Genomic DNA, 23170 nt, shown 5'->3' with positions numbered 1-23170 from the left:
GTATGTGGATGGTCGAGGCCGGACCTTAAATCCGGATACCCGACAAAGATGTCGATATAGCATGCTGAAAGAGTCTTTATCTATCCATAATCATATAAACCCATGGAACACCATCCAGACTTAGCTAATCAATGTAAGACCTTACAGTCGAATAGAAACTCAACTTTGAATCACGGAGCGGAATTCATTGTCACTGACGTAACTCGAGAAGCCGTAACATCTAAGAAATAAGAGTAACTATCGCTAGAGCAAGCTCATCGTCTAGCTAATTACCAAACTATCAGACTCAAGTCTGCTACATCAGTCTACAAGGATTTAAGCCGGCCGAGCGACGTCGGGGCTAAACTAAGTCCTACCGACTTTGAATCATGCATTTCTAAGGAAAACCCTAGTCAAACCTAAACTAAGGCTCAACATACTTCTGACAACCAGTATTCAAACATACAAGTAATTCATATAGCAAAGAAGGTCAATATAAACATGCTCACAGTTACCCGATAATTCTCAGAACAAGGCCGAAAATATAATTTTTAACACCTATGCATGATCCAATAACTACCCAACCCAAATTCCAACTAATCAACATGCATTCACATGTTCGAGTTCAGTCTAAGAAGAGAAACCATAGCCTACCTGAACGCAGATCACGCGCGCTCCAAAATTCACTCCCCGGATCTTTTACTTTCTAAAAGGCCTCGAAACGTTGATACACTATCAGAAATAGAGTCACAACGTTATTACAGTCATTTAAACACTAAAATTGCAAGAAACGGAGACGGGTCAATTTCACGGTCAAAATGGAAAAAATGGGATCCGCGTTGAGAAATCCCGAATTAACCCCAAATAAAAGTCCTAAATAACTCTCGAAACTTGTATAGCAGAATGGAGCACAATTCAGGACTCAAGACGGTCCCAACATTAACATGCACAAAAAAAAACCCAAATCCTAAGCTAAAAATCAGCAACAATGGCAGCAGCTACTTACCAGATTTTACCAAAAATGAAGCTCCAACAGCCAAAACCAATCACACCACGACGATCCTCACGAAAAACCCCACAATATAGGCTCTTGAATCACTTGATTCGGACCTAAAATGGCCAAGAAATCACCTTCTGAAATTTCCCAAAACTTGTGCTCGAAAATGAGCTATGACAGCATTTAAAACCCAAAATTTACCTCAAATCGTGTCCCCAAATCAGATTCCAAGCTCACCAATGTGTTGCCCTCGAAAAATCTCACAACTTAGCCTTTTGAATCGCCCAATTCGGAGTTGTATCGCTCAAGATATCAAGTTCCAAAGTAAAACATAAAGCTGAAAGTTGGGGTTTTTATAGGGGCTGCACCAGATTCAGCTTTGCCTACTTTCTTTAAAGTCTCCGACGGGTGCTCGGAATCCGTTCGGAACCTGATAAAAATAAAATAGATATGCTACCCTACCAAAGTCGACATTCCGGACTCAAAGGCGCAGTCGAAATTTTCATCAGAGGTCATCTCGATAAAATGTGGGTCCCACTTCCATTGGCCATTTTAAGTCAAAAACCACAAAAGGGCTCGGAAAAATATCAAAAACCTCAAAACCCGAAAGAAGGGTCAAACTAGACCAAACTCGACATTCCGGAGCTAACCGCGCTGACGGAATTCTCATCCGAGCGCGTTTACTCAGAATGTTGACTAAAGTCAAACTTAGCCTTTAAACTTAAAGTTAAAACGCCTAATCCCACCAACTCACACTGAAAACTTTGGGAGTCATGTCGACAATGCTACTGGACTAAAATGACCCTTCCGGAACTGATGGAATCGTCAGAATTGGATTCTGATGTCATCTTCTTGAACTTTTGATCGAAAATGATCGTTCAAGGTTCATAAGCTTCAAAAATACTAAAGCTCACACAATAACAAAACGAATGACCAGGTGACCGATCTGTCAGTCCCAGCAAGTCATAAATGACTTAGAATCGCTGTAGGAACGCTCTAAACGATGTACAGAAGATAAAACACTAAAAATGACAATAAGGGTCATTACAATATCCACTACTAAAAAGAACTTTCGTCCGCGAAAGTAAGGTTCAAGAAGTACCTGAAGGCTCAAACAAGACGGGATACTGCTCTCGCATCTCCTGCTCGGTCTCCCAGGTAGCCTCCTCGACTGAACGATGCCTCCAACGGACCTTAACAATAGGAATGGCTCTCGAGCGCAATTTCCTCACATCTCTGGCTAGGATGGCAACTGGCTCTTCTACAAATGTCAAATGATCATCCAACTCAATTGCATCATACTGGAGCACATGGGACTCATCAGGAATATATCGGCGTAGCATCGAGACATGGAAAACTGGATGGATGGCTGAAAATGCTGGAGGTAGGGCCAACTCATAAGCAACCTCCCCAACTGTCCGAAGTATCTCAAAAGGCCCAATATACCTGGGGCTAAGCTTACCCCGTCTCCCAAATCTCATCACACCCTTCATGGGCGACACACGGAGAAATACCCGATCACCAACAGAGAATCTCAAAGGTCGACGCCTCCGATTCGCATAACTCTGGTGCCTACTCTGAGCTGTCCTGAGTCTATCCTGAATCACTCTCACCTGCTCCAAAGCCTCCTGAATCAAATCTGTACCTCGCGGCCTAGGCTCTGTAGACTCGAACCAGCCCACTGGAGTGCGACAACGCCTACCATACAAGGCCTCAAACGGGGCCATCTGAATGCTAGAATGGTAGCTGTTGTTATATGCAAATTCCGCCAAAGGCAAGAACTGGTCCCATTGACCACCAAACTCCAAAACACAAGCCCGTAGCATGTCCTCAAGGACCTGAATAGTGCGCTCTGACTGACCATCAGTCTGCGGGTGGAAAGCTGTGCTCAGGTCAACCCGGGTGCCCAACTCATCCTGAAAGGTCCTCCAAAAGCTAGACGTGAACTGAGAACCCCGATCTGATATAATAGAAACTGGCACCCCATGAAGTCGAACCACCTCCCGAATGTAGATACGAGCCAACCTCTCGGCACTAAATGAAGATTGAACGGGAAGGAAATGTGCTGACTTGGTCAATCGATCAACGATGACCCAAATACTATTAAATCCTCTAGAAGTCCTCGGTAGACCAGCCACAAAATCCATAGTAATGCGATCCCACTTCCACTCCGGAATGGGTAATCCCTGAAATTCCCCACCAGGCCTCAAATGCTCAGCCTTTACCTGCTGGCAGCACAAGCAACGAGAAACAAAGTCAGCAATATCTCGTCTCATGCCACTCCACCAGTAATGTTGTCTCAAATCACGATACATTTTCGCTGTACCCGGATGGATAGAATATCTAGACTCATGAGCCTCCGAAAGTATCAACTGTATCAAATCTCCAACTCTCGGGACACAAATGCGACCAGCGAATCTCAACACTCCATCAGGATCTAAGGTAGCCTGATCACCATTACCCGCTAACACTCGATCTCTAAGGGACCCCAGGGCCTTATCCTCAAATTGACAACCACGGATCCTATCATACAAAGAAGACTGAACTCCCATATAAGCCAAGACGCGTCTAGAATCTGATATATCTAATCGAACCATGCTATTGGCTAAAAACTGAATGTCCAAAGCCAAGGGTCTTTCACCTGCAGATAAGAAGGCTAAACTACCCATACTCACCGCCTTTCGGCTCAAGGCGTCTGCTACCACGTTCGCCTTGCCCGGATGATAGAGAATGGAGAGATCATAATCCTTCAGGAGCTCAATCCAACGACGCTGCCTCGAATTAAGGTCCCTCTGGCTCATGATGTACTGAAGACTCTTGTGGTCAGTATAGATCTCACATCGAACTCCATACAAGTAGTGCCTCCAAATCTTAAGCGCGAAAACTACCGCTGCCAACTCCAAGTCATGGGTGGGGTAGTTGCGCTCATGGACCTTAAGCTGCCTCGACGCATACGCAATAACCCGGCCCTGCTGCATCAATACACAACCCACACCAACACCAGACGCATCACAATAAATCGTGAAACCCTCGCCCTCAATCGGAAGAGTCAATATAGGAGCGCTAGTAAGCAACTCCTTGAGCTTCAGGAAGCTCATCTCACACTCCTCCGACCACACAAAGGGAATATCCTGGCGAGTCAACCGAGTCAAAGGAGCTGCAATAGTAGAAAAGCCCTCAACAAAACGCCTGTAGTAACTCGCTAACCCGACAAAGCTACGAACCTCAGTAACAGAAGTGGGTCTGTCCCAATCACGAATAGCTTCAATCTTCGTCGGATCTACCCTAATACCCTCCTTGGACACCACGTGCCCCAAGAATGCTACAGATGCAAGCCAAAACTCGCACTTTGAGAACTTGGCATAAAGCTGCTGATCTCTCAAAGTCTGGAGCACTATCCTCAAATGCTGCTCATGCTCACTCCGGCTCCGCGAGTATACCAATATGTCATCAATGAAGATGATAACAAATGAATCAAGGTATGGCCTGAACACACGTGTCATCAAGTCCATAAAGGCGGCTGGGGCATTAGTCAACCCAAAAGACATCACAAGGAACTCATAATGGCCGTAATGAGTCCTAAATGCAGTCTTAGGGATGTCTGCTGCTCTAATCCTCAGCTGATGGTACCCGGACCTCAAATCAATCTTAGAAAATACGACGGCACCCTGAAGCTGATCAAACAAATCATCTATACGAGGCATAGGGTAACGGTTCTTCACCGTCACCTTGTTCAGCTGCCTGTAGTCAATGCACATCCTCAAAGTCCCATCCTTCTTTTTCACAAACAGAACAGGAGCACCCCAAGGCGACACACTCGGACGAATGAACCCCTTTTCTAAGAGGTCCTCTAACTGAACACTGAGCTCTCTGAGCTCTGCAGGAGCCATCCGATAAGGCGGAATAGAAATAGGACGAGTGCCAGGCTCCAAATCTATTGCAAAATCAATGTCACGCTCTGGGGGTAGGCCAGGTAGATCTGTAGGGAACACATCTGCATACTCTCTAACCACAGGAACTGAGTCAACTGAAGGCCCCTCCCTACTCACATCTCTGATGTGGGCCAAATACGCTAAACACCCAGAAGCAACCAATCGCCTAGCTCGAATAAAAGAGATTATCCCCGTCGGTGTGTGACTATAAGCTGCCTGCCACAATACCGGGGGAACACCAGGCATGGATAAGGTAACAGTCTTGGCATAGCAATCCAAGACCACATGATATGGGGATAACCAGTCCATGCCCAAAATCACATCAAAATCAATCATATCTAGCATAATAAGATCAGCTCTAGTATCATAACCCTGGATAGTCACTAAGCAAGATCGCAATACTTGATCCACTACTAAGAACTCACCTATCGGGGTCGAAACATGAATCGGCTCTGCCAAAGACTCGGACCTCATACCCAATCGGGGAGCAAAATAAATAGATACATACGAGAATGTGGACCCTGGATCAAATAATACTGTAGCAGGCTGATGGCACAAGAAGAGCGTACCTGAGATGACATCGTCAGATGCCTCAGCCGCCGCCCTTGTCGGGGCAGCGTAGAAATGGCCTTGAGCACCTCTACCTGGTGCACCCGGTCTACCACCTGACCTGCCTCCCCGAGCTCCACCACTGGTACCCTGTCGACTCTCTCGACTGTGCTGAATCTGACCACCTCCTCTAGCCGAAGAAGACACGGCTGAAACTGGTTTTGAAGTAGGTGGAGCTGGTACAATCGCCCCCCGACCTCGCCGGGGGCATTCTCTAGACCAATGGTCAAGAGCACCACACTCATAACACCCCGAAGTTGAACGCCCTGTAGTAACCCGACCGCGGCATGAAGGAACAGAATCTGATGCCCTCGAATTCTGGCCTGTACTAGGACTACTCTGCTGATATTGGCCTCCCTCAGAAACAGGTAATGCCGCCTGAACAGGGCGACTGGTCTGACCCTGCTGGAACCTCTGACGTGGCCTATCATATGAGTCCCTCCCCCTAGTCTGCGACTCGCTATAGCTGCCCTGGTAGCGTGCCCTCTTATCGCTGCCCCCTTGGGCCTCACGATGAATATGCTCCATGGATCGGGCATGATCGACCACATCAAGAAAAGAACGGCCAGCTGAAACCATATGCTCTGTGTCAACCCTCAAACGGTATCGCAACCCACGTACAAAACAACGAACTCTCTCTCCCTCTGTGGGCAGGATCATAGTAGCATGGCGAGACAACTCATGGAACCTCGCCTCATACTCGGAAACGGTCATAGATCCCTGCTCCAATCTAGAGAACTGATCACGAAGCCTGTCTCTGACGCTCCGTGGCATGAACCGGGCCAAGAAAGCCTCTGAGAACTCGCTCCAAGATATAGGAGGAGATCCAACTGGCCTAGACTCTCGATACGCGCGCCACCACTGCCTGGCTGGCCCACGGAACTGATGAGCGGTGAAGTCAGCTCCTCTCGACTCCAAAAGGCCTAATGACTGTAACTGCTCCTGGCAAGTGAGCAGGAACTCGTGAGCGTCCTCTCCAATCGCCCCTGAGAATATAGGCGGTGCCAACCTCTGAAATACCCCAAGCATCTTCTGATCCCGCAGTGGCATCTCTCTAACCTCTAAGTCTGGTGGGGCGGCCACATGAACTGGTGGCGGCTGATCTTGCAGCGCTGGTGCTGGTACTGCTGGTGCTGGTGCCTGTCTCATATCCCCAATAGCTGCTAATATCTGAGTCAAGAGGGAATGAAGATCAGGTGCTGCAACCGGTGCGGGTGGTGGCTGGGCGGGCCCCGGCCCCACTGGCTGTGGCGGTACATGCGCTGCATGAGGCTCCTCCTCCATATCCCGGGCAGGTGCTGCAGCCCTACCTCGACCTCGTGGTCGACGTCTACCCCAAACTGAGGCTCCGGGTGCATCTCCCCCGAACGCACCGCCTCGCGTGCGAGCCATCCTGTAATAGAGTGAAACAACTGAGATTTTAAGAAACAAACAAGACACACGCGGCACGAATTTGAAACAAAATGGATATTTTCCTAAATACATCCTGTAGCCTCCTGGAGATAAGTTACGGACGTCTCCGCACCGATCCGCAGGACTCTACTAGACGTTAGCTCTGTAAAAGTGAGACCGTTGAACCTAGGGCTCTGATACCAACTTGTCACGACCCAATTTCTCGAGCCATGAAGGCACCTACTATAACCCATCAGTAGGTAAGCCAAACCACAACCCAGAACCACACATAATGGGTGTGAGGGTAGAAACTAAACAAGACTAAGAAAAATTACTATAACAACATAAGCAAACCAAAACATAAATGCAATAAAGGATCCCTCCCAGAACCTGGAAGTCACTAATACAGAGCTACCAACAAAACGAGTACAAGTCCCAACAGTGGACCACCGAAACTAGACTGTCTCGAAAAGTAAAAGACAAGTCTTTATATAAACAGATGGAGACTGAAATAGTACAAAACCCTGTGTGCTCACCCCTGTCTCCAGACCAGAAATTCTCCAAACTCGATCAACGCTGACTACTGGTGCTCGGACCTGCATCACGAAAATAGATGCAGAGTGTAGCATGAGTACCAAATAACAGGTACCCAGTAGGCATCATAGGCCGACTGAACTAGAAAAGTAAAGCACTATGAAAAGACGAAATCACAAAACTAGAGGTCAAGAACGGAAGGCTAAGTAACACAATAATGCACACGAGTGTATAAAGATCTAACTAAATTAATATAAATAAGCTAACTACACCTAACTGGACCCACCATAAGCCCAGAAGGTACACTCGTGCACAAGTTTAAATAAAAACCCGAACGGACCCCCATAAGTCCGACGCGTACACAAAATAACTATAACTTAAGGAGAATAGAACTCGAGGCCAAAGAACACCGAACCAAAAAGTAGAATCTGACGGTACGGAGGTCGGGCCTTGAACCGGACACTCACCAGAATTACACAAGTAGCCAATTGCAAAATATAAGTAACTGAGGCCGGACCTCTAACCGGATGCTCTACATACTTGAGGCCGGACCTCTAACCGGATGCTCTACATAAGTATGTGGATGGTCGAGGCCGGACCTTAAATCCGGATACCCGACAAAGATGTCGATATAGCATGCTGAAAGAGTCTTTATCTATCCATAATCATATAAACCCATGGAACACCATCCAGACTTAGCTAATCAATGTAAGACCTTACAGTCGAATAGAAACTCAACTTTGAATCACGGAGCGGAATTCATTGTCACTGACGTAACTCGAGAAGCCGTAACATCTAAGAAATAAGAGTAACTATCGCTAGAGCAAGCTCATCGTCTAGCTAAATACCAAACTATCAGACTCAAGTCTGCTACATCAGTCTACAAGGATTTAAGCCGGCCGAGCGACGTCGGGGCTAAACTAAGTCCTACCGACTTTGAATCATGCATTTCTAAGGAAAACCCTAGTCAAACCTAAACTAAGGCTCAACATACTTCTGACAACCAGTATTCAAACATACAAGTAATTCATATAACAAAGAAGGTCAATATAAACATGCTCACAGTTACCCGATAATTCTCAGAACAAGGCCGAAAATATAATTTTTAACACCTATGCATGATCCAATAACTACCCAACCCAAATTCCAACTAATCAACATGCATTCACATGTTCGAGTTCAGTCTAAGAAGAGAAACCATAGCCTACCTGAACGCAGATCACGCGCGCTCCAAAATTCACTCCCCGGATCTTTTACTTTCTAAAAGGCCTCGAAACGTTGATACACTATCAGAAATAGAGTCACAACGTTATTACAGTCATTTAAACACTAAAATTGCAAGAAACGGAGACGGGTCAATTTCACGGTCAAAATGGAAAAAATGGGATCCGCGTTGAGAAATCCCGAATTAACCCCAAATAAAAGTCCTAAATAACTCTCGAAACTTGTATAGCAGAATGGAGCACAATTCAGGACTCAAGACGGTCCCAACATTAACATGCAACAAAAAAAACCCAAATCCTAAGCTAAAAATCAGCAACAATGGCAGCAGCTACTTACCAGATTTTACCAAAAATGAAGCTCCAACAGCCAAAACCAATCACACCACGACGATCCTCACGAAAAACCCCACAATATAGGCTCTTGAATCACTTGATTCGGACCTAAAATGGCCAAGAAATCACCTTCTGAAATTTCCCAAAACTTGTGCTCGAAAATGAGCTATGACAGCATTTAAAACCCAAAATTTACCTCAAATCGTGTCCCCAAATCAGATTCCAAGCTCACCAATGTGTTGCCCTCGAAAAATCTCACAACTTAGCCTTTTGAATCGCCCAATTCGGAGTTGTATCGCTCAAGATATCAAGTTCCAAAGTAAAACATAAAGCTGAAAGTTGGGGTTTTTATAGGGGCTGCACCAGATTCAGCTTTGCCTACTTTCTTTAAAGTCTCCGACGGGTGCTCGGAATCCGTTCGGAACCTGATAAAAATAAAATAGATATGCTACCCTACCAAAGTCGACATTCCGGACTCAAAGGCGCAGTCGAAATTTTCATCAGAGGTCATCTCGATAAAATGTGGGTCCCACTTCCATTGGCCATTTTAAGTCAAAAACCACAAAAGGGCTCGGAAAAATATCAAAAACCTCAAAACCCGAAAGAAGGGTCAAACTAGACCAAACTCGACATTCCGGAGCTAACCGCGCTGACGGAATTCTCATCCGAGCGCGTTTACTCAGAATGTTGACTAAAGTCAAACTTAGCCTTTAAACTTAAAGTTAAAACGCCTAATCCCACCAACTCACACTGAAAACTTTGGGAGTCATGTCGACAATGCTACTGGACTAAAATGACCCTTCCGGAACTGATGGAATCGTCAGAATTGGATTCTGATGTCATCTTCTTGAACTTTTGATCGAAAATGATCGTTCAAGGTTCATAAGCTTCAAAAATACTAAAGCTCACACAATAACAAAACGAATGACCAGGTGACCGATCTGTCAGTCCCAGCAAGTCATAAATGACTTAGAATCGCTGTAGGAACGCTCTAAACGATGTACAGAAGATAAAACACTAAAAATGACAATAAGGGTCATTACAATATCCACTACTAAAAAGAACTTTCGTCCGCGAAAGTAAGGTTCAAGAAGTACCTGAAGGCTCAAACAAGACGGGATACTGCTCTCGCATCTCCTGCTCGGTCTCCCAGGTAGCCTCCTCGACTGAACGATGCCTCCAACGGACCTTAACAATAGGAATGGCTCTCGAGCGCAATTTCCTCACATCTCTGGCTAGGATGGCAACTGGCTCTTCTACAAATGTCAAATGATCATCCAACTCAATTGCATCATACTGGAGCACATGGGACTCATCAGGAATATATCGGCGTAGCATCGAGACATGGAAAACTGGATGGATGGCTGAAAATGCTGGAGGTAGGGCCAACTCATAAGCAACCTCCCCAACTGTCCGAAGTATCTCAAAAGGCCCAATATACCTGGGGCTAAGCTTACCCCGTCTCCCAAATCTCATCACACCCTTCATGGGCGACACACGGAGAAATACCCGATCACCAACAGAGAATCTCAAAGGTCGACGCCTCCGATTCGCATAACTCTGGTGCCTACTCTGAGCTGTCCTGAGTCTATCCTGAATCACTCTCACCTGCTCCAAAGCCTCCTGAATCAAATCTGTACCTCGCGGCCTAGGCTCTGTAGACTCGAACCAGCCCACTGGAGTGCGACAACGCCTACCATACAAGGCCTCAAACGGGGCCATCTGAATGCTAGAATGGTAGCTGTTGTTATATGCAAATTCCGCCAAAGGCAAGAACTGGTCCCATTGACCACCAAACTCCAAAACACAAGCCCGTAGCATGTCCTCAAGGACCTGAATAGTGCGCTCTGACTGACCATCAGTCTGCGGGTGGAAAGCTGTGCTCAGGTCAACCCGGGTGCCCAACTCATCCTGAAAGGTCCTCCAAAAGCTAGACGTGAACTGAGAACCCCGATCTGATATAATAGAAACTGGCACCCCATGAAGTCGAACCACCTCCCGAATGTAGATACGAGCCAACCTCTCGGCACTAAATGAAGATTGAACGGGAAGGAAATGTGCTGACTTGGTCAATCGATCAACGATGACCCAAATACTATTAAATCCTCTAGAAGTCCTCGGTAGACCAGCCACAAAATCCATAGTAATGCGATCCCACTTCCACTCCGGAATGGGTAATCCCTGAAATTCCCCACCAGGCCTCAAATGCTCAGCCTTTACCTGCTGGCAGCACAAGCAACGAGAAACAAAGTCAGCAATATCTCGTCTCATGCCACTCCACCAGTAATGTTGTCTCAAATCACGATACATTTTCGCTGTACCCGGATGGATAGAATATCTAGACTCATGAGCCTCCGAAAGTATCAACTGTATCAAATCTCCAACTCTCGGGACACAAATGCGACCAGCGAATCTCAACACTCCATCAGGATCTAAGGTAGCCTGATCACCATTACCCGCTAACACTCGATCTCTAAGGGACCCCAGGGCCTTATCCTCAAATTGACAACCACGGATCCTATCATACAAAGAAGACTGAACTCCCATATAAGCCAAGACGCGTCTAGAATCTGATATATCTAATCGAACCATGCTATTGGCTAAAAACTGAATGTCCAAAGCCAAGGGTCTTTCACCTGCAGATAAGAAGGCTAAACTACCCATACTCACCGCCTTTCGGCTCAAGGCGTCTGCTACCACGTTCGCCTTGCCCGGATGATAGAGAATGGAGAGATCATAATCCTTCAGGAGCTCAATCCAACGACGCTGCCTCGAATTAAGGTCCCTCTGGCTCATGATGTACTGAAGACTCTTGTGGTCAGTATAGATCTCACATCGAACTCCATACAAGTAGTGCCTCCAAATCTTAAGCGCGAAAACTACCGCTGCCAACTCCAAGTCATGGGTGGGGTAGTTGCGCTCATGGACCTTAAGCTGCCTCGACGCATACGCAATAACCCGGCCCTGCTGCATCAATACACAACCCACACCAACACCAGACGCATCACAATAAATCGTGAAACCCTCGCCCTCAATCGGAAGAGTCAATATAGGAGCGCTAGTAAGCAACTCCTTGAGCTTCAGGAAGCTCATCTCACACTCCTCCGACCACACAAAGGGAATATCCTGGCGAGTCAACCGAGTCAAAGGAGCTGCAATAGTAGAAAAGCCCTCAACAAAACGCCTGTAGTAACTCGCTAACCCGACAAAGCTACGAACCTCAGTAACAGAAGTGGGTCTGTCCCAATCACGAATAGCTTCAATCTTCGTCGGATCTACCCTAATACCCTCCTTGGACACCACGTGCCCCAAGAATGCTACAGATGCAAGCCAAAACTCGCACTTTGAGAACTTGGCATAAAGCTGCTGATCTCTCAAAGTCTGGAGCACTATCCTCAAATGCTGCTCATGCTCACTCCGGCTCCGCGAGTATACCAATATGTCATCAATGAAGATGATAACAAATGAATCAAGGTATGGCCTGAAAACACGTGTCATCAAGTCCATAAAGGCGGCTGGGGCATTAGTCAACCCAAAAGACATCACAAGGAACTCATAATGGCCGTAACGAGTCCTAAATGCAGTCTTAGGGATGTCTGCTGCTCTAATCCTCAGCTGATGGTACCCGGACCTCAAATCAATCTTAGAAAATACGACGGCACCCTGAAGCTGATCAAACAAATCATCTATACGAGGCATAGGGTAACGGTTCTTCACCGTCACCTTGTTCAGCTGTCTGTAGTCAATGCACATCCTCAAAGTCTCATCCTTCTTTTTCACAAACACAACAGGAGCACCCCAAGGCGACACACTCGGACGAATGAACCCCTTTTCTAAGAGGTCCTTTAACTGAATACTAAGCTTTCTGAGCTCTGCAGGAGCCATCCGATAAGGCGGAATAGAAATAGGACGAGTGCTAGGCTCCAAATCTATAGCAAAATCAATGTCACGCTCTGGGGGTAGGCCAGGTAGATCTGTAGGGAACACATCTGCATACTCTCTAGCCACAGGAACTAAGTCAACTGAAGGGCCCTCCCTACTCACATCTCTGATGTGGGCCAAATACGCTAAACACCCAGAAGCAACCAACCGCCTAGCTCGAATAAAAGAGATTATCCCCGTCGGTGTGTGACTATAAGCAGCCTGCCACAATATCGGGGGAAAACCAGGCATGGATAAGGTAACAGTCTTGGCATAGTAATCCAAGACCACATGATATGGGGATAACCAGTCCATGCCCAAAATCACATCAAAATCAATCATATCCAGCATAATAAGATCAGCTCTAGTATCATAACCCTGGATAGTCACTAAGCAAGATCGCAATACTTGATCCACTACTAAGAACTCACCTATCGGGGTCGAAACATGAACCGGCTCTGCCAAAGTCTCGGACCTCATACCCAATCGGGGAGCAAAATAAATAGATACATACGAGAATGTGGACCCTGGATCAAATAATACTGTAGCAGGCAGATGGCACAAGAAGAGCGTACCTGAGATGACATCGTCAGATGCCTCAGTCGCCGCCCTTGTCGGGGCAGCACAGAAATGGCCCTGAGCACCTCTACATGGTGCACCCAGTCTACCACCTGACCTGCCTCCCCGAGCTCCACCCCTGGTACCCTGTCGACTATCTCGACGGTCCTGAATCTGACCACCTCCTCTAGCCGAAGGAGAAACGGCTGAAACTAGTTTAGAAGTAGGTGGAGCTGGTACAATCGCCCCCCGACATCGCCGGGGGCATTCTCTAGACCAATGGTCAAGAGCACCACAATCATAACACCCCGAAGTTGAATGCCCTGTAGTAACCCGACCGCGACATGAAGGAGAAGAATCTGATCCCCTCGAATTCTGGCCTGTACTAGGACCACTCTGCTGATAATGGCCTCCCTCAGAAACAGGTAATGCCGCCTGAACAGGCCGACTGGTCTGACCCTGCTGGAACCTCTGACGTGGCCTATCATATGAGTCCCTCCTTCTAGTCTGCGACTCGCTATAGCTGCCCTGGTAGCGCGCCCTCTTATCGCGGCCCCCTTGGGCCTCACGATGAATATGCTCCATGGATTGGGCATGATTGACCACATCAAGAAAAGAACGGCCAGCTGAAACCATATGCTATGTGTCAACCCTCAAACGGTATCGCAACCCACGTACAAAACAATGAACTCTCTCTCCCTCTGTGGGCAGGATCATAGTAGCATGGCGAGACAACTCATGGAACCTCGCCTCATACTCTGAAACGGTCATAGATCCCTGCTCCAATCTAGAGAACTGATCACGAAGCCTATCTCTGACGCTCCGTGGCATGAACCGGGCCAAGAAAGCCTCTGAGAACTCACTCCAAGATATAGGAGGAGATCCAACTGGCCTAGACTCTCGATACGTGCGCCACCACTGCCTGCCTGGCCCACGGAACTGATGAGCGGTAAAGTCAGCTCCTCTCGACTCCAAAACGCCTAATGACTATAACTGCTCCTGGCAAGTGAGCTGGAACTCGTGAGCGTCCTCTCCAATCGCCCCTGAGAATATAGGCGGTGCCAACCTCTGAAATACCCCAAGCATCTTCTGATCCCGCAGTGGCATCTCTCTAATCTCTAAGTCTGGTGGGCCGGCCACATGAACTGGTGGCGGCTGATCTTGCAGCGCTGGTGCTGGTAATGCTTGTGCTGGTGCCTGTCGCATATCCCCAATAGCTGCGAATATCTGAGTCAAGAGGGAATGAAGATCAGGTGCTGCAACTGGTGCGGGTGGTGGCTGGGCTGGCCCCGGCCCCACTGGCTGTGGCGGTACATGCGCTGCATGAGGCTCCTCCTCCATATCCCGGGCACGTGCTCCAGCCCTACCTCGACCTCGTGGTCGACGTCTACCCCAAGCTGAGGCTCTGGGTGCATCTCCCCCGAACGCACCGCCTCGCGTGCGAGCCATCCTGTAGTAGAGTGAAAAAAACTGAGATTTTAAGAAACAAACAAGACAAACGCGGCACGAATTTGAAACAAAATGGATATTTTCCTAAATACATCCTGTAGCCTCCTGAAGACAAGTTACGGACGTCTCCGCACCGATCCGCAGGACTCTACTAGACGTTAGCTCTGTAAACGTGAGACCGTTGAACCTAGGGCTCTGATACCAACTTGTCACGACCCAATTTCTCGAGCCATGAAGGCACCTACTATAGCCCATCAGTAGGTAAGCAAAACCACAACCCAGAACAACACGTAATGGGTGTGAGGGTAGAAACTAAACAAGACTAAGTAAAATTACGATAAAAACATAAGCAAACCAAAACATAAATACAATTAAGGATCCCTCCCAGAGCGTGGAAGTCACTAATACAGAGCTACCAACAAAACGAGTACAAGTCCCAACAGTGGACCACCGAAACTAGACTGTCTCGAAAAGTAAAAGACAAGTCTTTATATAAACAGATGGAGACTTAAATAGTACAAAACGCTGTGTGCTCACCCCTGTCTCCAGACTAGAAATGCTCCAAACTCGATCAACGCTGACTACTGGTGCTCGGACCTGCATCACGAAAATAGATGCAGAGCGTAGCATGAATACAAAATAACGGTACCCACTAGGCATCATAGGCCGACTGAACTAGAAGAGTAAAGCACTATGAAAAGACGGAATCACAAAACTAGAGGTCAAGAACGGAAGGCTAAGTAACACAATAATGCACACGAATGTATAAAGATCTAACTAAATTAATATAAATAAGCTAACTACACCTAACGGGCCCCACCATAAGCCCAAAAGGTACACTCGTGCACAAGTTTAAATAAAAACCCGAACGGACCCCCATAAGCCCGACGAGTACACAAAATAACTATAACTTAAGGAGAATAAAACTTGAGGCCAAAGAACACCGAACCAAAAAGTAGAACCTGATGGTACGGAGGTCGGGCCTTGAACCGGATGCTCACTTGAATTACACAAGTAGCCAATTGCAAAATATAAGTAACTGAGGCCGGACCTCTAACCGGATGCTCTACATACTTGAGGCCGGACCTCTAACCGGATGCTCTACATAAGTATGTGGATGTTCGAGGCCGGACCTTAAATCCGGATACCCGACAAAGATGTCGATATAGCATGCTGAAAGAGTCTTTATCTATCCATAATCATATAAACCCATGGAACACCATCCAGACTTAGCTAATCAATGTAAGACCTTACAGTCGAATAGAAACTCAACTTTGAATCACGGAGCGGAATTCATTGTCACTGACGTAACTCGAGAAGCCGTAACATCTAAGAAATAAGAGTAACTATCGCTAGAGCAAGCTCATCGTCTAGCTAAATACCAAACTATCAGACTCAAGTCTGCTACATCAGTCTACAAGGATTTAAGCCGGCCGAGCGACGTCGGGGCTAAACTAAGTCCTACCGACTTTGAATCATGCATTTCTAAGGAAAACCCTAGTCAAACCTAAACTAAGGCTCAACATACTTCTGACAACCAGTATTCAAACATACAAGTAATTCATATAGCAAAGAAGGTCAATATAAACATGCTCACAGTTACCCGATAATTCTCAGAACAAGGCCGAAAATATAATTTTTAACACCTATGCATGATCCAATAACTACCCAACCCAAATTCCAACTAATCAACATGCATTCACATGTTCGAGTTCAGTCTAAGAAGAGAAACCATAGCCTACCTGAACGCAGATCACGCGCGCTCCAAAATTCACTCCCCGGATCTTTTACTTTCTAAAAGGCCTCGAAACGTTGATACACTATCAGAAATAGAGTCACAACGTTATTACAGTCATTTAAACACTAAAATTGCAAGAAACGGAGACGGGTCAATTTCACGGTCAAAATGGAAAAAATGGGATCCGCGTTGAGAAATCCCGAATTAACCCCAAATAAAAGTCCTAAATAACTCTCGAAACTTGTATAGCAGAATGGAGCACAATTCAGGACTCAAGACGGTCCCAACATTAACATGCAACAAAAAAAACCCAAATCCTAAGCTAAAAATCAGCAACAATGGCAGCAGCTACTTACCAGATTTTACCAAAAATGAAGCTCCAACAGCCAAAACCAATCACACCACGACGATCCTCACGAAAAACCCCACAATATAGGCTCTTGAATCACTTGATTCGGACCTAAAATGGCCAAGAAATCACCTTCTGAAATTTCCCAAAACTTGTGCTCGAAAATGAGCTATGACAGCATTTAAAACCCAAAATTTACCTCAAATCGTGTCCCCAAATCAGATTCCAAGCTCACCAATGTGTTGCCCTCGAAAAATCTCACAACTTAGCCTTTTGAATCGCCCAATTCGGAGTTGTATCGCTCAAGATATCAAGTTCCAAAGTAAAACATAAAGCTGAAAGTTGGGGTTTTTATAGGGGCTGCACCAGATTCAGCTTTGCCTACTTTCTTTAAAGTCTCCGACGGGTGCTCGGAATCCGTTCGGAACCTGATAAAAATAAAATAGATATGCTACCCTACCAAAGTCGACATTCCGGACTCAAAGGCGCAGTCGAAATTTTCATCAGAGGTCATCTCGATAAAATGTGGGTCCCACTTCCATTGGCCATTTTAAGTCAAAAACCACAAAAGGGCTCGGAAAAATATCAAAAACCTCAAAACCCGAAAGAAGGGTCAAACTAGACCAAACTCGACATTCCGGAGCTAACCGCGCTGACGGAATTCTCATCCGAGCGCGTTTACTCAGAATGTTGACTAAAGTCAAACTTAGCCTTTAAACTTAAAGTTAAAACGCCTAATCCCACCAACTCACACTGAAAACTTTGTGAGTCATGTCGACAATGCTACTAGACTAAAATGACCCTTCCGGAAATGATGGAATCGTCAGAATTGGATTCTGATGTCATCTTCTTGAACTTTTGATCGAAAATGATCGTTCAAGGTTCATAAGCTTCAAAAATACTAAAGCTCACACAATAACAAAACGAATGGCTAGGTGACCGATCTGTCAGTCCCAGCAAGTCATAAATGACTTGGAATCGCTATAGGACCGCTCTAAACGATGCACAGAAGATAAAACACTAAAAATTACAAGAAGGGTCATTACAATAAATCATTGGTTATTTGATTTATATTAAAGAAAATAACGAAGAAAATAAGAATATATATACAAAGGCATTTCATGATAAAAAGAATCATTTAAGTTGCTTAGATTATGCAATTGTGATATATGTCTTAGGATTAAAATCAAAAGTTTGTTAACATATTAAAAAAAGAAATTACGCTTGAATAGGAAAGCAATTATAACTTTTTAACTTGCCTAATGAACTTCTTCAATTGATAAGTGAGAAATAACAAATACATGGAAAAAATAGATAATATGTAAGTATATATGTAGTACTTTTAAGTTATATAGTTTAATACAGAATATCAAAACATAAATCGTTGGAGTTGAGTACAATAATTATTTTCTGCACAATGAATATATGTACTATAATTTTATATGTTCAATATAATCGGAGACAATAACTTTGCGAAAACATTAACAACAGAGTTTAAAACATATACTAAAAAACAACAGTTGATATCTTATGTATAAATTTATGAGTGTAAAAAATATACAAGGATATATAAAAATATAATGCAATAGAAAGTAAAAGATCGATTCCACTGAATGCACAATATCCCCCTTAAGATATCTATTCCCCTCCACTACAATAGGTTCAAATAATTACATCCTCTCTTGATGGAACGATTCTATTCACCAACTTGTTTATAAATGAACAGGGGTGTCAGTAAGTTACCTAAGTAGAGAAAGTAAAACAGATATTTAATTTTGCGGAAGTAGAATAATAAGATCAATTTTTTTTTTAAATGAGAGAAAATTCATCTATATATAGACAATAAAGATTAGTGTGAAAAAATGTTTGTTGTGCATTATCAGAAAGCTTAAAACTATTTGGTAAAGTTGCAACCCTTAGGAAAGTTCACAATCTTTCACAAAAGTCGCAACTTTTGAAAAGTCGCAACTATTCATTAAAGTCGTAATTTTTCATAAAATTCACAACTTTTGACTAAAGTAACAACTTTTCATAAAAGTAAGAATTGTTGATAAAAGTCACAATTCTTCATTAAAGTCCCAACTATTCATAAAAGTCACATCTTTTCTTGAAAAAACGAAGGCCAGTTTTTGAAAAAAATTAATTTAAAATGAAATTCTTGATTGTGGTTGCGCCACATAGGCAGGCCTAAGATTCTCTTTTATATAAATATATGATTAGATCTCCGCACGTGTTTTGCATATATATATACATAGTGTGTGTGTGTGTGTGTGTGGTATGACTTTTATTAAATTCATTATTATTTCCCTTAACATCAGTATTATGTATTTATTTAAATACTTCTATTTAGACGAATCATATTTTGCACAAATAATACAAGTATTATCAAACTCATCATGCATTAATAGAAGTTTTGTAAATTAAATGACACTTAAAAGAATAATAACACGCACAAAAAGATTCTATTTTCATAACAATGCAAAATAATACATAATTACATAAAAATATGGGTTGATAAAAAATCCAATGGACAATCATACCTTAACTCCAAAATGAAAAAGAAAAACCTAATATCATAATCTACCATAAAAAAAAAGATCTAAAGGAATATATAAGATATATCTTCTATGGTTAAGATTAATAATTGAATTATATTATAAGAAAGCTTATCTTTTAATTTCAAAATGAAACTATTTGTTCTTCTCCCCAGTTAGCTTCTGTATGACATATATTCATATCATATTCGAGGAAAGAAGAAAAAACAATAGTAGATTATAGGATGACCTAGAAAGTAATTAACTAGTATTTATTGTGATATCTAATTGTCTTTTCACCTACCAAAATATTTTAACGGGGCACATTAAATCATGATAAATAAATTTATTTTGGTTTCAAAATTAAAATAATCACAAAATTTAAAGAGTTTCATAGTATTAGTATTTATGAAATAAATTAATTAATTTTGATTTAGTGCAGGGGGGAAAGGATAATCCAACGATGAAGGTTAGAGCTTCCCACTTATAATAATATATGATGAGTTGTCTAAATTAGTAGTTCAATTGAAACCTTTTCTTAACTGGTTCATAATGAATGTGATGGATAAACGAGAACACATAGCAATGTAGGTATTAACTACATAAATTCAAAGACACTCAACTAAAATAACTAATTCACGAACTCCCGTTGTTTAAAAAAGAATGACCTCCTTTTCTTTTTACTCTGTTTCAAAAAGAATGACCTCCTTTTCTTTTTACTGTGTTTCAAAAAGAATGACCTCTTTCTTTTTTTGGTAAGATTTAAATTTCAACTTTCCACGCGGCATGTTTAAGGCCACAAGATCAAACGACAGTTTTGTACATTTTACCTATCTTAAATTTAAGACCACAAGATTCAAAAACTCTTGTTTATACTCTTAATTACCGTGGAAAGTTAAACGAGGTCATTCTTTATGAATCGGAGGGAGTAAAATAATTTGTATAAATGGATGAGTTAATAATAAAAGCAACGATTTACAAAATTACAAGGATAGATCATTTGTAAGGTATCCTTCTATTTCAAGAATGCCAATTACCAAATTAATGTTAATTATAAGATAAAGAGCTCTACTCTTTTGGCTCAAAGACAACAATTAAATAAAATTTTAGATGCTCGACCAAAATAGCACTTCTGTATTTTTTCTTTATCATTCTCCATCTACAACTTAATAGCCAACTTCTACTTCTCCATATATTTATCATGGGGGTATTTATGTGTCAGAGTGTATAGTCTTATACATTAGTATTTATTTGTTTAATGATTGTTATTCTTTACAAAGATCTTTAGTGGCTCAAAGATATTTTATTTTCCCTAAGCATAATCATGTTGGCGATCCTCTACTTTCACTTTGAAAATTTATCAATTATCTCAAGTATACTTGTGGAAAACGTTGTGTTGTCCACAAGAATAGAAGAAATAATTGATAATATTTAAGAAATATGGAGAATCGTCAACGTGATCATGTTGAGGGCAAATCAAATGGCTTTGAGGCCTTGGGAGATCTCTATAAAATTTAGAAGCATAGAATGAGAAAGAAAACAAAAGATTACTAATTTATAAGGTTATACACCGAGGATCAGAAATACCTTCAAATAAACACATGGAGGAGCTAAAGCTCGCAATAAAGTTGCGTTTAGGGGAAGTTCTATAAGAAACATAAAATGATATTTGATCGAGCATTTCAAGTATGATATAATTGATACCCATGCTATAAAAATGGAGGAGAGTTGATGAACTCATAAACATAATGGATTTGGTAACTGGAGTTCTTAAATTGGAGTTATGCTTGGAATGACTTAACCAACGGTTGAAACTTTTAATACGATCAATTATTTCCTTTTTTATTAAGTTAATTAGTTGTCGTTAATCTTTTGTTATCCATTTTTACGATGGTTTTGATAATAAAATAGAAGGTTTTGGACTTCTTATGAAATTAGGTAAATTTTATTGTTTGTTTTATCTTTAATATTTATGATATTATGAAATTTCTAAATTAGTAAATCACTTGATGCCTTTTCAAAACTAGTGAACAATTAAAGTGATGGGTCACAGAGAACACTAAGATATGTAGGTAATAACTACCTCAATGCAAAATCACTCCATAAAAATAAATAATTCATTTATAAAAATCCATATAAATTGATGAGTTAATAATAAAAATAAAGATTGAAAAAGTTAGAAGATTCCATAATTGGAAAGGTATTCTCTAGATTCAAGAACAAGAACTACCAACTCAATGTTAATTTTAAGCTGAAGAGCTCTCCTCCATATTTCTTATTTATAATTCTACACCATTAACTTACTGGCAAGCTTCTACTTATCCATGTATTTATCATGAGGCGTTTATGAGATAAGTAGTATAATCTTATACATTAGCATTTGTTTTTGTCATTAAATGTTTGTAATTCTCTAGAAAGATATCTAGTGCCTCAAAGACATTTGAATTTCCCTAAGGATAATCATGCAGGTGATCCTCTACATTCACTTTGAAAAATTTATCTATTATCTCAACAATACTTGTGGAAAACCTTGTGTTGTCCACAAGTATGGAAGAAATAATTGATAAATTTTTCAAAAGGAATGTAGAGAATCGTGAACGTGATTATTTTGAGCAAAACAGAAACAGGTTTCATTTGTTGACGTATATCAGTTAGACTTGTAAACGACTTGATCTATGTAACACCCCGTAGCTAAAACAGACCAAAAACCAGCTTTACAGAAGAAAAAAAAAAGATCCACAGATGCGACCAACGGTTGGATCGATGAACCGTAGCCTGACCCATGGTCCGTCCTGCAGAACCATCGCTGGGATCAGAAGCATCAAAAAATTTCAGCCCAGAAAAATTGGTTAAGTCTTGGACGACAGATAGACTTACGGTCCGTAGGCCAGACGATGGTCCGTAATCCGTGACTGGCGATCGAGACCCCCATTCACCCACTCTCTGACAAGAGCTACGGATAACCAGCACGGTCCGTAGGTTAGACGATGGTTCCTAGTCTGTGATCGTCGACCGAGACCTCTATTCACCAACTCTTTGACAAGAGCTACGGATGACCAGCAATGTCCGTAGGTAGACCTACTGTCCGTAGGTGGAAATTTGCAGACAATTAAGGGGAAATGCTGTTGGGTCAACTTCAAATGGTCATAAGTCTTATCAAAAAATGAATTAGGTGTCCCATGACCTACCCATAGATAGATAATTGTAACGACCTGTTTAGTCGATTCGAGCAACAAGATTATTTTGATAGAAACTGGCTGAGTCGACGGAACAGTCGACGGACCGTCATGGTCACGACGGACCGTCGGGGGGTCATTGTTCCAAAACACTTAAACTCTGAAAATCTGGGTACTGGGATCAACTCTCTGAACTTCACGACGGACGTGCAGGACGGACCATTGTAGCCACGACAGACCGTCGCAGAGCTTTGGGTGAAATTGAGTCTCTGAACTTTGTGACGGACGTGCAGGACGGACCGTCGCTGGTACGACGGGCCGTCACGAGTGGCGTAATTCCACCTGGGTCGGATTTCTGCTAAAGTTTTAAAGGGGTGTTTTGGACTATTCCTGATTATAATTATAAAATTAGTGGGTTAATGTTAATAATTTAATTACTTGGGGGT

General features: G+C 43.0%; 1 long non-coding RNA gene across 1 annotated transcript; it reads right to left on the bottom strand.

The window, feature by feature from the left end:
• Positions 1–15317: 15317 nt before the first annotated feature.
• On the bottom strand, positions 15318–17793 carry LOC107013703. Its single transcript, XR_001456146.2, has 4 exons — positions 17214–17793; positions 17022–17125; positions 16670–16747; positions 15318–15524 (listed from the first exon to the last, which is right to left on the bottom strand). It is a non-coding gene; the product is annotated as an uncharacterized LOC107013703 (long non-coding RNA).
• Between the last annotated feature and the right edge of the window lie 5377 nt (positions 17794–23170).

This window comes from Solanum pennellii, chromosome 1 (genome assembly GCF_001406875.1).
Source record: "Solanum pennellii chromosome 1, SPENNV200".
Lineage (NCBI taxonomy): Eukaryota > Viridiplantae > Streptophyta > Magnoliopsida > Solanales > Solanaceae > Solanum > Solanum pennellii.
The sequence above is the reverse complement of the archived record's forward strand: the minus strand, read 5'-3'. Positions and strand labels throughout refer to the sequence as shown.